Source organism: Papaver somniferum, chromosome 4, assembly GCF_003573695.1.
Source record: "Papaver somniferum cultivar HN1 chromosome 4, ASM357369v1, whole genome shotgun sequence".
Taxonomy (NCBI): Eukaryota; Viridiplantae; Streptophyta; class Magnoliopsida; order Ranunculales; family Papaveraceae; genus Papaver; species Papaver somniferum.
This window is the reverse complement of record NC_039361.1, coordinates 4,760,561-4,778,539: the sequence shown is the minus strand read 5'-3', so window position 1 is coordinate 4,778,539 and position 17,979 is coordinate 4,760,561. Positions and strand designations below refer to the sequence as shown.

At 34.6% G+C, this 17,979-nt stretch overlaps 1 long non-coding RNA gene across 4 annotated transcripts; it reads right to left on the bottom strand.

Moving 5' to 3' along the window:
• Positions 1 to 976: 976 nt before the first annotated feature.
• Positions 977 to 4,472, bottom strand: LOC113274626. Of its 4 annotated transcripts, XR_003323113.1 has the most exons (7): positions 4,048 to 4,472; positions 2,756 to 3,858; positions 2,449 to 2,660; positions 1,925 to 2,248; positions 1,531 to 1,593; positions 1,309 to 1,374; positions 977 to 1,103 (listed from the first exon to the last, which is right to left on the bottom strand). It is a non-coding gene; the product is annotated as an uncharacterized LOC113274626 (long non-coding RNA). The 4 variants fall into 4 exon arrangements; XR_003323112.1 differs by lacking the exon at positions 977 to 1,103 and having other exon boundaries at positions 1,179 to 1,374; positions 1,531 to 1,819; XR_003323111.1 differs by lacking the exon at positions 977 to 1,103 and having other exon boundaries at positions 1,179 to 1,374.
• Between the last annotated feature and the right edge of the window lie 13,507 nt (positions 4,473 to 17,979).

Sequence of the window (17,979 nt, the reverse complement as noted above, 5' to 3'; positions counted from 1 at the left end):
CCAGAATACAAAACAAAATTTGGACAAGTTAGGCTAGATAAAGAACGACCGAATTTATACTTGCAGAACATAAATCTACCAGTATAAATGATCACGTTTAATTAAAATTTAATAATAACTGTTCTATTGATATTTAATAATAAATTTATTTGATATTAACCATATCAGTAAGCACTTATGGTGGTTGTGATGGTGGGAAGTGGTGGGGATAATGGTGGTGGGTATTGGTGAGACTGGTGGAGTAATGAGGATAATATGGTGGTGGAAGAAGTAGTGGTAGTAGGGTGAGAAAAGGGGTCCTAAGATGGTAAATTAAGCACTAACGGTGGTTGTGATGGTGGATCTGCGGTGGGGGATAATTGTAATGGGTATCAGTGAGACTGGTGGAGTGGTGACGATAATATGGTGGTGGAAGAAGTAGTTGTAGTAGGGTGATAAAAGGTGTCTTAAGATAGGTAAATTATTTAGTCACCCTTGGTTAATTTTTATTTGTTTTGTTTTAATTTTATTTTAGTTTTCAAATTACTTTTTTTATTATTTTTTAAAATTAAAACAATTTTTAAAGGCCAGATTTTTCCAAAAATGAAGATGTTGTGATTTTAAGATTCGTCGAGTAGGGGACAGGAAGAAAAGTGAAACTTATAAAAGAAAATTGACCAAACACAAGGCTACATGCGAATTAATTGTAATCGGTTCAGTTTATCACATCTCTCTTTATTCCCCTTTTTTGTCATGGTTTCTGTTTCTGTCATTATTTCTCCCCTACTTCATGGGGATTATCACTACACCAATAACAGACGATTTGGGACGGATATAGGTGTTGCAGTGAATTTAACAACGCCTATATCTGTTGGTAATATGGCGTAGCAAATTTCTGTGCAACGCCAAAATCGGTTGCATAAATTAATTTGTACGACATATATAAAAGTTGCTCAACCTGTTTAGCAACGTTTTATTTTTCAATTTGAGCAACGAATTCATAAATTTGAGCAACGCTTGCCTTAATTTAACCAACGTATTACACCCATTTGAGCAACATTTATATTTGTTGCAAAACTATTTACAGGTAAAAGAAAAAATCCGACGATAATTCCGGCAGACTTCTGCAGAATATATAATGAGAATCAGGAAAAAATACAGAATTTCAAAATATGTATATTTTATTGTGTATTCTCGTATAAAATATTCCTATTAAAAAAAGTACTACAAAAACTTGCACTAGCTACATTGTCGGTGAAATGAAAAGAGAACAACCCAATATACCCGAAGAAGAAGGCTAAATTAACTTAGAAATGCTTAGTTTCTTACACCGGGATTGTCGGTATGTGTAGCAACAATCTTCATGTCCTGTGGCAGCTTCCTGATCCTGTTGACCTGAAAAGTGAACAACTAGTAGAGACGATAAGCACATAGATTGAGATGGTTTAAACCAACATTTTATACCATCCACATTGAGCATAAAAACAGAAGTCAATGTACCCTACAAAACTAAAAGAAGTATTTCGTAGAAACGACAGAAGTGTCACAAACCTCTCCGAGATGAATAACTGTTACTGTATTTCTTGACAAAGGGGAGACCGCTTCCTCGTCGAACTGATAACACAAGAAAGTAAGGCATTACATAAAGCATGAGAACAATGTTCATGAAAAATGTGATCTTTATACTTATACGCGTGGATGGCATAATGATTCTAAGGTAAATACTTCATGCATAATTCTACAGGACACAAAGATCAAATATACTGAGTTGAGCTTTAAGCCTTAGTTGCGCCTAAAGAATTTAAGCTTCATTCTGCTGTTGATCGAGTACTGTGCATACCTAACCAATTATCAAGTATACATACATAACCAATTAGCATTGAGAATTGCACAGGTGATCTAACCAAACTAAACACATATAGTAATAACCAATACTGAAAGTCACCTGAAATTGGTGATACAAGCAGAGCGAATTCCAACATCTGCAGCTGCCTGACATGCAATAGGAACAACATCCGACACATATTTCCAAAAAACACCAAAGAACTCATATTCAAGCAACATAGGAATGTAAATTCATATTCAAGAAGGTGGTATGCAATATAGAAAGATTCATGTTGTTATGCAACAAGGAGCAGATGTCAAATTCAACATTGCTAGTATTTTGAAACAAAATAAATAAGGACTCACTGAATCAGCATTGATTTAGGTAATCCACTCTACTTGTTGCCAAAATAGAAGCCCGAGGCAAGACTACAGTCTGTGAATACTACATTATCCAACAAACAGAGAAGAATAGATTAGTCGAGAACATTGAAAAAACAAGAAATGAAAAACACAAAGGAAGTTACACATATACTTATCATAACCAAGCAAATAGCAACAAAATTCAGGTGATTGACATTTAACAGCAAATTCTGACTAAATCTTAACCATACTTCTGTACTGAGTAAAGTATTCAATTTGTACCTTCTCTAGCGAAGCCATAGGATCCACTGATAATGCATCTGCTTGAACAACTCCACAATCTAACAAGACCTTCCATATAAAGAGTCTGGAAGATTTAAGTTCACAAGAAAAAGATAAGGACATGTAACTGCTCGAATCCGCTAGAAATGTAGTCCAAAAAACTATTGTGTTTTCTGGATAAACTTATCCACAAATAGTTGACCGTTCAGCTTCTGCAGAAGAACAAAAACGAATGAGCGAATTTTGGACACGAAACCCTATCCTAGAAGTGGTTGTTATGAACATGTTTATACAACTATATGTGTACCTTTATATTTCCCTTCCTGGAAGATTTTTCTCCATATACTGTATCCTTCTAAATCACGTCCTACTTTACACAAAACACACATCATTCAATGCTCACAGGACCATGGCTAATAGATGCACAGACTAAAGCATACTACTTCAGTTACGGCAACACTTGGTTAGTGCTCAGCTTACGGACCTCCTAGCAACTCCAGATTCCAGCCAAGGTTAACTTATTTTCCCTCCTTGCCTTCAAAACCAGCTCCAAACTCCGTAAAACAGACCACCTGCGACATGGCAAACAATCCACCATCTCATGGAAGCAACACAATATCAAAACTCAACCAAAACTCCCGCAAATTCCAGTAACTTTGCTGCCATTTACACACCCATGATAGCAATGACATAAACCTCATTGTCTTTGTCTAAATTACTCTCTTCTCAACTGAGTTTTAGTAAACTCCACCGGACTGCCACAAGTTTGAATCACAGCTCCACTACGGATAGCATCACACATCAACTCTCCTTGGTTGATTTGACTTCACAGAACAAGCTCAAACCAAACCGCCCTTTTCAGATTCAAAAACCCATTTCAGCTCAGTTGTCCTTCTCTGTATCGACTACGAATAACCCTCTTCCTTCTTACCAACTTCTAAGACTCAGCTCAATCCAGTGCAGACACCAGAATATAAAAAGCAGCCACACAAACCATTGCAGCAACAACCCTTGCGGACAGATTATTGGGTGACAAGAAGATGACGATTCGGGCCTTTTATCGAACAACCAATGTGACATTCTCATCTTGTTGTAGCATTTAATTTCTATAGCTTTTAAACTCACCCAAACACCTGCAAATTCAATTCACAGTAAACCCATAATTCAGAAACCATTTAACATTCATATGTATTCACATCAGGTCCTCATTTAACCACCGGCAGCACCATAAAATTCTCTAGTTCAATCTGCAATCTCGAGTTACAACCACTACGCAATCTCGAGCTACTGATTCACCCCAAATACCTAACGGAATCCATGTCTTCAACAACTTCTCTCGACTGATTCTTAACTCCAGCATATGACCCAAATCTCCATTGAAATCTGTAGCACAAGCCACACCACCAACACCTGCTACCACCACCAAACAGTTAAAACACCAAAAAACTGAAATCAAAAGAAGTACATGCTTTAAAACTACATCAAATAGCAAAAGGAAAGAAAAATTGCAAAATCTTTACAAAATACTACTTAAGAAAAGACGTTATTCACAAAATCAAGCAATGATAACAAAAATAGGTAGAAGAATAGGGTTTATACCTGGTGCAATGTTCTTCTTGTACTCTCAGCTCTATAGGGTTGCTTTGATTTCAGGACAAAATTAACTAAATCTATGGTTACAAAATTAGGGCATATAAAATTCTGATTATGAGATGGGTTTTGATTCAAAGATGCGGTTAGGATTAGATTTCGAAATCAGGCGTGATTTGGTGATGAGAATTGTATGGATATGAAGGCTATCAATCTCCCTCTCATACAGAAAACAAGTTAGCTGAAATGAGATAATGTTTTTGGTTAAATCCAGGGTTATAAAAGAGGGTTTTTCTTTTAGATCTGATACATGGGTTTGATATTGAGATGGGGTTTGGATTAGTCTTTGATTTTTAAGAGTTGAGATTGGATCTCTGAGATTTTCAGAAGGGAGTTTAGGAGGAAGATAAGAAACAGAAAAAGAGATCCGCAAAAAATCTCTTCTCAAATCTAACAGGGTGTTAGTCCTCGAGGGAGTTGGGTGTAGTTGTGTTTTTTTCCGTCGTGAGGGAGTTCGAGGGAGTCTCTTAAAATCCCCGTTATTCGTGGGAGAGTTTAGAAGAATCTTCCCAACTCCCTAGAAAACCCCGTTAGTCGTGGGGGAGTTTGAAAGAAACTCTTAAACTCCCTGTTAGTGGTAAAAATTAGAATGATATGGAGTTTGTTTTTTCTGGGGAGTTCTAGGGAGTTTATAGTGTATTTTTGTCTCACTCCAAATCTCTCAAAAAAGTAGAGATTTTGGAAGAGTCTCTCAAACTCCCTACACTCAACACACCAAACTCTCTCAAACTCTCAATACTTTCTTACACTCCCTCAAAATCCCCAAGATTCAAAATACATTAAACTCCCTCCAACTCACTCGTGAACTAACCCCTGTAAATAAAATATTTTGAAGTTAAATAAAAAAACGGATAAATAAATAAAACCCTTGAAAATAACCCAATTTAGAATAACCCTTGGATCGCAACATATATCAAAGGTGCATAAATTACTCTCAATTATTATGAGTTAATTTATAAATGATGCAACAGATATTTTATTGTGCAACGTATATTATCGTTGCTATGTCTACAAAGTTTATATCCGTTGCACATCAAAAAATTTGGGCATTGCAAATACCAGGATTTGGTGTAGTGTATGCAAGGTTACGCGTGAATTAATTGCAATCGATTCAGTTTCTCACATATCTCTTTATTCCCCTTTTTTGTCATGATTTATATTTTTGTCATTTCTCCCCAACTTCGTATAATTATGCATGCTTGAGAAATAGTTCATGCTAATAGGTAAAGAGACAAGAAAAGAAATGGATCAAGAATTAAATATTATTATAAATTTAATGAAAATGAATAAACACAAATTTATGTAAATTGGGAACCCAACAATTTATATCAAAGAGAAAAATTAAATTCTAATGCTAACAAATTTTGCAAGATTAATCTAATCGATCTTAAAGTAATTTTAGGTGTTTTTAGTTTTATTACAAGTTTGGTGAATGACGTTTGATGATATTTTTTTGAAGTAGTGAACGAAGTAATGTTCTACTTCCCATAGGATTTGCTATAACGATTAACTATGTTTGTCCCAAAGGGTTGTATGACTTACATACACAATATTAAAAGATTCGAAGATAAGGACATGTTTATTAACCAATTCATCAAAACATTTAGACCTGGATCGATCGGTTCGATTCTTCTCAGACAATTACGACATGTATGAATCGATGGATACATTTGAAACACATATCCTTGCCCGTGCCGTTACGGCAGGGGTTGAGACCTAGTATCTTTATAAAAAACAAAAATGAGTCTATAAAACCTTTGTTCATTCATACGAATAGAAGAGAAATAAATCATTCACTTTCTCTTTACGGAACATAATTACCAAATTTCTCTACCATGCAAATGATGGGAAAATGTAAGATTTCACTACCAAAGAATGCCGGTGAAAATACAGTAAAGTGTTTTTTAATATTATGGTGGTGGGAATCGTTGTTATATGATAGAACAATAACTCGTTGTCTAAATCAGCTAGATCATCTACGATGAAAAAGAATTGGGGATCGGATACTGACAAAATTCCCACAAGTTTTGAGCATTGCATGTAGTAGAAATAGTTAGAATGCAAACTTTTAAATGTGATTTCTTTTTTATTCCCATTTTATACCTATTAATTTGTGTACCGTAATCACATCCTCGGCTTCATGGTGGGATTAGTGGAGTTATAATTAGAGTTAGACAGTTGTCGAAGGAGTTAATTATTCTTCACCATGATTTATGGGTCACTATCAAGTTTACGAAGAATGGGTAAAACTTGCAGGTCATTGTATTCCTAAGCACGTTAACGTACAGGTTTTTCTATTGATGTCATAGAAAGCTTGGTTTTGCAGAAATCAACAACTCCTGACGATCAATTATTTTTCATAGATAAGAATTAAGACAACAACAAAGAAGAAAACATACACAAGTTGTTGATGATAACTCCAAATTCAGATTCACATTCACACTTTTCTGACGAGACAAAGAACATGGGATATCCAAATGTTACTTTTTCAGAGATTCTGCATTGCGTAGTGAGGAGTTCACGAATGCTGGTGTTGTTCATGGTACCATTTTCGTGAATGCTAACATGACAACAGTAAACAAGTAATATTACAAACCCCGGTTGCAATATTCAATGTAATGTATGCATATTTTGTACCTTGAAAGACAACACATATTCGTTCACCCTGGATAGCGTGGTATGTTGGTTTCTCGTTTTCCAAAGTGAACGAGAATTCAAGAAGTCCCTGGAATTTTTACTGAACTTTTGAAACTCTTTTGCCCAAAATCTGCACAATGTTTTTGCTTAATGAAAATGCTTTAAGCTTGAAGCTCGTAAGAAACCTTTTCCAATTTATTATTAGACCTTGAGGAATTTATATTATGAACTTTGGGTGTATGATATCAGAATTTGTAGGTTTTGCTACATGAGAATTAAGATTATCAAGTGACAAGACAAACCTTGGTTAGTTTGCATCAATGGATTTCAATTGCTTGTTTTATGTTGTATGCCCATGCAGTGATGTTGCAAAATCACAAAATGTGATGACCCGACCTAAGACCTTCTCCAATTCATCAAAGTAAATAAGATTTGTTGTGATTCTTGTTGAACCAAACTACTACCAAGGTGAGTATGTTGGTGTACTAGTATCAATATCCCTTAGTGGCTTAATGTACTTAAATTTCAATATGTTCGAAGGACACATAACATAGCAATTGGAAGGGCGAATTCTTTAATTCTTAGGAAGAATTTCTTCATTCCCAGGGAGAATTGCAATTGGAATAACTTTAAGTGAACATCAATTTAAGGGTAAAATTAGTAAGACTAACCAAACAAATGATAATGAAATGCAGCCTTCACCATAATATGGTGGTAGGGAAAGGTTACATTTCACCACTACTATGTTGATAGTGAAATGTTGTGTTTCATTTCCCTCTATACGGTAGAGAAATTTACAATTCACGTTCCGAATTATTAACGTGAATTTTTTGTTTCTCTTCCATCAATGTGAATGAACCTAGGTTTTACATATTGATACTATTTTTTATCCATACCTAGAAAGAAGAGATATTCTTGACTTAAACGTTTGGGTTCCTCGGATTCTTCATAATTTCCGACAAACTCAAATGCATTTTCAAAACAGAAAATCACAAAATTTTACATTTGATTCTCTTAGCTTTGAAAATGGAAAAGGAAGTATTAAAGGTTTAACTCTTTTTGATTTTACATCTAACGATCATAGATGATCAACACTAAACATAACTCATTCATGTATCTATACTATGGTTTAGGGTAATTTTAGTGAGTCGGCCTTCAAGGATTTTTTGGTTCAAAAAATATTGAAATTTGACTCATTGATAAATCAGTGAGTCAACTACGAGATTATCATTCCCTTGATCCAAATGCCCCCTCCCTATAACAAAAGTGTTTTCTTTTCTTTTTTTGTTATTTTTGTGATTCTCAAGTTTTTCACTTTTGTATTCTCAAGTGGGTATGGCTACTTATCTTCTTTTGCAATGACCGTTTGCAGTTGTTATATGTTTTCATTTTTTACCCGGTTGTTCTTCTACGGTTACACCTCAACACTCTGTTACTGTATGGTTGCAAGGATGGAGTGATTCAGACACTACTTTTAACTTCAAAGATTTCCTAAAATAATTTTGTTGTAGTTATTTTGTGGCATATTTGCTTTGTATGGTTCCTTAAATAGTGTGTCGTGGATTGACAAGTCTTTGTTGTTAGCTTGTTGTAGTCTCTTAAATAGTTTTTCTAGTGTTTTAATTCAATATTTTGGTCGATCCCAAAATAAAGCAGCTAATACACTTGCTAAGTCTGCTAGGTATGATGTTAGTACTATGCAATGGTGGTATGCTCCACCTAATGTTATTATCAGGTACTTGTTTCGAAGGTATCTATAATATATTTGAGTAAGAATGAAAGTTAGTTTTTCAAAAAGAAGAAAAAAATCAATCCCCGGTTAATTTGTATATTTAGCGTTCCTCTTTTTGTATTTGTTTTTTATCTCATCTTCTACGAACAACAAAGTTGGAACAGTTCGACTTGTTAGAGCATGTGGTTTCTATATTAGTCCCCATGTCACAACTCAATCCATGTTTGTAGCTTTTTGGTTCTCTGGTTTAATCTTTTTTTTTTTTTTTTTTTTGAAAATGCCACGAACTTACAATACTCACTTATTTGTGCAACTTGTAGTGGAATATACTACAAAGAATGCATATGTTTAGTTTAGAAAAGAGGAGTATGATGACCAGTAGTGTTGTCGACACACGCGGTCTCATTGTTAACCAATAGGTGAAATGGACATTGAAGTCATCATCTACAAGAATGTTGGAGGACTGGATATCACCGTGAATCACAGAGGGATTCCAATCATGGAAGCCGGTCCCTTGGCATTTCCGACTAATGTATTTAATCTCGTGCGCCAATCAGGCTTCCCTTGATTTTCAAATCTTGATACAAAATATGCAAACTAACTGTGAAGAAGATCTCTGGGGGAACCCTTCGGCATGTAATCACATAACAGTAAATTCCCATGGGACGAGATTAAGTATCAAAATAAGTTTACCATATTTTGGTGTTTAATGTTGTTCCTCACTCCAAATTCTGACACAAATTCCATCGTGTTGCGGAGATGCATATGATAGAGAGGCATAATATCAATATGATCTTGGAGTTCTTCAACACGCATCTATAGGAAAAAAATACACAAATATAAGTACAAACCGAAAAAAAAAAAAAAAAACCGAGCAAATTGAGAGATGGAAAATAAACCAAATCTCTTACGGAAAGTGAAACACTTTCAATACTATTTAGTTATTCAAACCTATAATGGCAGGTAAAAAAATTTCTAATATGCAAAAAAAAACTTCGATTAAGCTTTTAATACAATCGTGTTTTTAAAAGCTGAGATACAATTTCATTGATTTAGTATTACCACAGAAAGTAAGTAATTACGATATTACAAAAGCATAATCATTTTTTAAAAATAATTTTTGTAATGCTTTATTTATTACACGTACACTATTTTTAAATAATCATAAACAAAACCAAACTTTATATTATAAAAGAAAACTTACATTCAAAACCACATCCATTTGTATATTATATTCAAAATAAAAGTATCCACCATAAAGTTCGTGTATATATAAATTAAAATCCAATATATCATTTTCATTTCAAAAATATGAAAATAGCAATCCATAAGCCTGTAAACAAACTTAATTGGAAACGGGTAAATGCTTTGAAAAATGCGGGTAAATGCTAGTTTGAAAGAAGTTTAATGTGTAAATACATGTTTAAAGTTTACAATATAGGTAAACGCATGTTTGATCAACATTGTATTGTTTTATTTTATTCTTAAAATCCTTGTTTCCTTTTATCGATGTTTCTAGCGTTTTTCTTTTTCTTCTACTTTTTTGGGTTTTAAGTACTAACTAATAAATCCAAAATATAAACTGAAGAAAATTAAAATATGAACTTTAAGATCATACAACTTCAAACTTTCTTTGGAAAACATATATCTTTGATCTTCTTCTTCACCACCACTTGATTCTTGTCTTCTTGATTGCTTTCATACTTTGTAATAAATCAAAAGTCTATGAAATCAGAAGGAAAATAAAAAACCCAAAGAACAACAACATTTTGACAGTGGGCTTGTGAAGAAAAACCAAACCTTCTTCAGAGAATGAAGAAGATACCACAAGTGATATTAAGCTCAAACACAAAAAGAAGAAGATAAATCTGTTCATGGTAAGAGATTATGGGGCCACCATATAACGCCGAGCGACGAACGGTTCGGCGCTTTAAATCTCAGCCGTTAGATCAGAAAATTTTCTCCCAGCACTGAATGGTTCAGCGTTTAGACCACTTTTTGAGCGTTGAACGGTTCAGCATTTCAATATCGCTGATAGTTGGACTGCGAGCAACTGGTAGGAGAGAGAACTATCAACTATCACTGTTAACTTTTTTCCAACACTTATTTTTTGATTTGCAACACTTTTTGGCCAATCTAGCCTAAGGCTAACCCCTATGGGCTAGATTGGAGTGCTAGATTGGCCAAAAAGTGTTGCAAATTAAAAAATAAGTGTTGGAAAAAAGTTAACAGTGATAGTTGATAGTTCTCTCACCTAGCAAGTGCTCGCAGTCCAACTATCAGCGAGATTGAAACGCTGAATCGTTCGGCGCTGAAAAAGTGGTCTAAACGTTGAACTGTTCGGCGTTTCGCGAATATTCCCTGGAATCTCTGCCGAACCGTTCGGCGTTTACATAAACGCTGTTCCATTCGGCGTCCTATTTCAACGTCGCACCATGCGACGCTTGACTGTTTTTCCTCCAACGACTATTTTTTTACAGAATTCGATTTTCTAAATTATGAGAATTTCCAAATGATTTTCCAATTTGTTCCAATGGTTGCTTGTTTCAAATTTGAGAATTTATCAAAGTAAGGGAAATTTTTAATTACATTGCAAAACGGTTACAATGTTTTTTGAAGAAATTGAAAAAAATATTAAAATTAAAATAACTTAGAACATAAAAAGATATATTGAAATTGAAATTCTACAACTTAGAACACAAAAAAAATACATTGAAATTGAAATCCTACTTCTAAATAACTTAAAACATAAAAAAAAAGTACATTGAAATTGAAATCCTACTTCTAAATAACTTAAATTATTACTAATATATCATTTTAATTTAGGGGATAAGTGGTAATCCATGACGGGCTAAAATCTCGTTCTTCCATATTTTGTAGACGAGTTTCTCCCATTCTTGTAATTCATCCAAGGGTTGACGTAGGATCTTCATGTCCGATTCTCTTTGTTGCGTTTGTGCCAAAATTGAAGAGTTTTCCATGTCCTTCTTCAGATACTCTTCCTCTGTTTCATATCTTCATGTCCCATTCTGATAATACTTTTCAACATCTTTCAAACTACCTCTAAAGCTCACACTGCGAGAGTCTTTCATAACATCTTGACATACATGTCTATCACAATTCTTTGACGAAACTATATCCAACCGGTCTAGCAATTCATCCATACTCGTACTACAATCAATAACAAAGATGAAAAAAAAATATCATTATCATTCATTTTCATCCATACAAACTAAATAATCACATTACCAATTCATCCATACAAACTAAATCATCATTATCATTCATTTTAATCATACAAATTATCATTATCATTATCATTCATAATCGTATAAATTTACCTACAAACAAACTAATCATACAAATTAATTCATTTTTATCACAAAAAAGAAACCATTTTTTGTTCATCACACATAATCAAATTAAATCCCCAAAAATGAAAATCATCACAAATAATCAATTTAAATCATACACATATCATCTACATCATCTAAATACCAAGTATCAATCATCAATTTGAATGAAATCGTATCAAAAATCAAAAACCCTTAAAAATTCAACCTAAAACTTAAATTTCTTACCTCGGATGACGTCGTGGATGGAATCGCGCCAAACCACCTTCAATCGATCACAAATCCAATGAAGCACAAACCCACGGAAGGAATTTGAGAAAAAATTTCTAGAACTCAAGATATTTGAGTTCCATTTTCGAGAGAGAAAGAAACCATTTTTGTGAAGAAATGAAAATGGAAGAAAGGTCGAGCTTCTGTTGAATGTATCGACTCTCCTCCACGCCGAACAGAGCGGCGCGTCAACTTTGTTGACTAAGGTCAAACGTTGTTCCATTCGGCGTTGGGGTAACGCTTCATTGTTCGGCGTTTAACGCCGAACTGTTAGGCGTTTCGCTACTAGATTCGCCACTCCATAGGGATTAGGAGGTTGTCCAATCTGACGTGGATGACCAATCTAGCGGCTAAATATCTATCCCATAGAACTTAGCCTTAGATATTTATTGAAAGTGGTGGTGATACAGAGGCGGAGATTACGATACGTTTTTCTTTAGAGCATCTCCAATGCTAGGGGTGAAGGTAATCCTAGGTGGAGGTCCTATTAATACCTTTTTGCTGTGGGTCATTACTATGTGGCTAAAAAAAATGAAAGTTATACTTTCTACCTCAAATTTCATCTCCAATGCCAAGATATTACTACCCTAGAACTTAGAGACAAATTAATTTTGGAATAAAGAATTGATTATGTGTCAAAAGACCTTGGGTCATGGAGAAGGTAAAGATATGACTTTCTCCTTTACCCTTTCTTATGAGATGGCATCCATGTCATGCTTTTACCTTACCTTGACCTTGGCATTGGAGATAAATTCTTGGTTAAAAAAGTGTTAAATCCTATGTGTCTTGTCTTTTTAAGACCTTCACCCCTAGCATTGGAGATGCTCTTAGAGAGTAGAGTAAGGGTTTTGTGTTTATCAATTTTATACTGTATTATATTAATTCAATATGTTTTTATTTTTTGATGACTGAATAGGCCACGTCGTCTGGCACTATTGGTAATGCTATCCAAATCAAAATTTCTCCTTTAAAATCCAAATGCCAGAATTTATTTTATTTTATTGAAGAAAAATAACTCAACCACGAGAGTAACTAAAATGAAAATTACCGCCATGTGTCAATCACCATGTCGCAATCTTATACAGCTAAAAAAATTCGTACAACAGTCTACAGAATAATTTATTAACCTACAACACCATAAACAATTGAGGCTACACTATTTGTGCTAGCTGGTGTTGCTGGACATGCCTGTCATGTCATGTCTAAGACTTGGATCTTTAGGATTTTTACATTCTACTAATCCTAAAAACTTTACTCAAACCGCTTGGATCTTGAGGTCGTGATGTTTGCGCCACACTGATTTCTCCTCTGGATGTCTCCACCATGAGCCAAGCTAAGAAACACTTATTTCTTTGCCATTGAAGTCGCGCTTGTAGACTCGTCTTAATACTTTGTCGTGAAATTCTTGTTGGAAAACGATTAATAAAAAAATAATTTTTTAAAGTTTTAATGAAAAAATTATAATTTATTGTTTTATTTTGTGAATGAAACTTTTTAATCCCACATCGTGGAGTTTCCAATTTTTAGTAGTTTTAAGAAACTATATAAAGCTTTTAGTCCCACATCGGGGAGTTTTTCTTCTTAAGTTGTATTTGTCAATTATATAAAGAAATTCACTACTTTTGTAAAATCTATGGGAAAGGGGTTGCTCTATATTTTAGAGGGACCCCTAAGGGAAAATATTTTATAGCGGTTTTTAAGCATTCGCGATTTTCCTTAACGGTTTTTTCGGAGTTGCCAAGCTCAAGTTGAGCATCTACTACTACATATGCTAGTAGTAGGTGTATTAGGGTGTTTTATCCTGGGGATATCCGTCCTGTGAGGGCTATAGCATCACTCTTGAGTGTAGCCGGGCGCTAATGTCTTAAGGACAGCGTGTTGAACACGTGACTCACTCTATTTTCCAAAGTTTTGCCTTGTTGCTGTTGCGGAGATACGGGGAGCTTGTTCGTTTCGTCAAAGCAATCACTTCCATTATAAAGGAGCTAAGTATCAATAACTTTTGCTTATTTGATTTTTCTTTGTTTTTGATTATTGCACCCAACAATCTTAAGACATTAGTATTTGTAATAATCGAAAACGATTGATTGGTTTGTGAATCATGGATGTTAATTGTGGAGTGAAAACCAAAAACGAATTTCTGGTCAGCTGTAGAGTTTCAATTTTATCTTTTAATATAGAAGGAATTTCGATGAACCCTTTTTACACAACGTAGTAGACATCCTGGTAGTTACCCGCGTAAAATTTCAGAATTTTTGGAGTTGTACAAGTATTTGTTTGATATTTTACAAAACAGAAAAACGTTTCTGAAAAATTCTGACGAGCAGAAAATTGTTGTTAACTAAATTAATTTTTGTGGGGGTAACCATGAGTTTTTTGAAACGCTGATTCAAACGAAGTTTGTATATATAGATGTTATCTTCAAAACTCATATTTTACTTTCTGATTTGGAATTGTGATTTGTTAATAAAGGTGTCATCTCCGAGGGACATGGCTAATAGCCGCATGTGGTTGGAAACAAATCTTCCAAAGATGGCAAAGGTGAGAACATCGAACGCAACTATAAGCATGGTCTTCATGATAAAGGTATATTTCGTAAACCTGAATCCAGAATTACTTTAGTTAAGGGTGAGTGTTATGTTTGTAAAATTCCTGGCCACGCGGCAGTAAATTGTAGACAACATAAAAACCTTAATAAGTAGAAAGTTAATGCTAATTTAGTTGAAACAAACTAGAACGAGTTTGCTGGCGTGATGTCGGAAATTATTTTAATAACCAATGTGAGAGACCAGTAGGTGGACTCTGGAGCCACCAAGAATGTTTGTTGAAACAGAGACCTGTTCACCTCCTATCATAGGATAGGGGATGTCGAGAAACTCTTATTGAGTAACTCATATGCAATAGAGGTTGCATAAAAGGAAAAGGTCGAGCAGAAGCTCATATCTGTAATATTCTCACATTGAATGAAGTTTTCATGTTCCGAGCATATGCGAAAATCTTGTATCTTGTTCTGTTGTAGATGGAAAAATATTTAAGATCTTAATTGAATCTGGAAAACTTGTTGTAACTAGGCAGTGATTTTTTAAGCAAGAGTTATAGGACTTTGGGTCTATATAAGCTTAACGGAAAAACTGATGATGTGAACGTAGTTGATTCTTGTGATATCTTTGTGTGATTGATTGTTTTACGTGGTAGACTTGGAACCGTAAACTTATAAGTCAATGCTTAACTGGCTAGCATAGGCTTCGTACCCAAATTTAGTTTGGATTTTGAACACAAAAGTGAAATCTGTGAAGAATCAAAATATGCTATAAAATCTTTTAGCACAAATGTTCAGAGTAATTAAGCCTTTAGAATTAATTCAGTTAGGCCTAGTTGACATGAGTTCAACCCAAAACCACTGTGGTAAAAGATGGTTATAACTTCCGTAGATGATTGTACGAGGTACTATCTTGTATACTTGCTTAGGATAAGGATGACGCCTTAGAAGCCTTAAGATGTATAAACTTGAAGTTGGAAACCAATTAGAAGCCTTGAACATAACAACCGTATCCTTAAGGAGATGATAATTTCCATGTTGATTAGTTCAGGATTACCTGCGGCCTTGTGGGGGGAGGCAGTCCTCTTAACTAGTATATCCTGAATAAAGTACCCTTTTAAGAATCAGATGAAACTCCATATGGTTTATGGAACGGTAGATGACCTTCTTATGAATGTGTCAAAGTGTGGGGGCGTTTGACTAAGATTGTAATTCCTCTTCCTAAAAGAACTAGATTGAAACCAAAAATGTTGATTGTGTTTTCGTATAGGGTATATTGAGTATACTTCTACAAATAGATTTTTGGTTGTGTGTTCTGATTTTTTCTGACATTGGTGTGAATATTATTACGGAATCTAGGGATGCTGAGTTCTTTGAACATGTTTATTCTAAACCTGTACCTCATTAGAGATGTGTTGTTGATCCCCTAGATTTATCTTCAAATAGTCAGAACTTATTTTAAAGGAAGATGAAGTTGATGTTGAGCCTAAGAGAAGTAAAATAATTAGACTTGAGACTTCTTATGAAACCGACTTCATAACATGCCTAGCTTAGTTGAGCCACAGACTTGTAAAGAAGCCTTAATCTACTGAAACCCCATTCTGGTAAGAAGCTTCATTTAGTGAAATGGACTCAGTCCGTTGGAACCAGACTTGGGAGCTTGCTAGTTTACCTCCAGGTTGTAAGACCATGGGATGTAAATGAGTCTTTAAGAGGAAACGATAGGTAGATGAAACTGTGGAAAAATATTAAGCTAAGTTGGTAGCTAAAGGCTATAAACTAAAAGAAGGTGTAGATTTCCTTGATTCTAATTCAATTGTGACGGAAATTACTTCCGTTGAGATACTAATTGTTATTGCTGCCATAAAGAACGTAGAGATACATCAGATGGATGTTAAGACAGCTTTTTCTAAAACCGTGAATTAGGTAAAGAAATTTACATAGATCAACCTGAAGACTTTGTAGTGAAAGGTTGTGAATACAAAGTTTGTAATTTGAAAAATCTTTGTATGGTTTTCAAATAAGCACGTAAACAGTGACATGGAAAATTTAATCATGTGATAATGGATAGTGGATTTAAATTAATGAATCTGACAAGTATGTTACAAGTAACTTGTTAAGGATGTCTGTGTAATTGTATGCTTGTATGTTGATGATATGCTTGATACAAACATAGATGTGATCAATTCCACTAAAAACATGCACTGAATGAGAACATTGACTTGAAAGACTTGGGCCCTTTTGATGTAATCTTAGGGATGAGGATTAGAAGATAATCAAACATTTATAAGTCTTAGTCGTTCTCATTATGTTGAGTTGTGCTTAAGAGATACAATCAGTCTGATTGTAAACCTGCTTGTACTTCGTACGATTATTCTTGTAGTCTCAAGAAAAATAAGGGTAGTGGAGTATCTTAACTTGAATACTCAAAAGTTATAGGATGTCTGATGAATTTAATGAACTGTAAGAGTCCAGACATTGCCTATATTGTGAGTAAGTTAAGTGGATATAATTGTAGTCCAGAGCAAGAGAATTCAGATGCACTGAGTAGAGTATTATGGTACCTAAAATACTCTTTTGATTTATGAAAGGTATCTTGTTGTCCTTGGGACTTTATGATGCAAACTGGATAGTTGACTCAGAGGAGTCTAAGTCTACGAGTGGATATGGTTTCACTCTAACATGTGGGTTTGTTGTTGGAAGATTTCCAAACAAACATATCGCTCAATTCATTATGGAATCTGAGAGTATTGCGTTAGATAAAGCATGAGAGGGGGCCGAGTGCCTAAGATGATTTTTAGAAGACATTCCTCTTTGGCATAGGCCTGTGCCAGCTATATCTATACATTGTGTTAGCCAAGCTATAATAGTTAAAGCTAAGAAATAACTAATCTCAATCGGCGTTATTTCCATTGATTGGATAAAGTCCAAGGAGAATATCGCGCAATCTTTGACGAAAGGTTTGTACAAAGAGATAGTTAAAAATGCATCGAGGGGGTTGGGGCTTAAGCTCATATATTAAACTTGCCATGAAGGATACTCAACCTTGCTGACTGGAGATCCCATGATCAAGGTTTCGAATGAGACAACTAATTTGTGGTGGGTAAAGGTAAACACTATCAGAGATTTTCATTCTCTGTCCCTTCCCTATGGTGTAGACGTGATAGTGTGACTGCATGTGGAGGATGACTTTTTAATAAGTCTTAATGAGTTCTATAGTTTCAATTTAAGATTGAAGTGGGGTGTAGCAGTAACACTCTTTATGGAAACTCACCTATCTGAATGAGGAAGTGGGTCGCTTCCTGTGAGAATATGAGCTGATTCTCTAGAGCATTCTGAGAAACAGGATA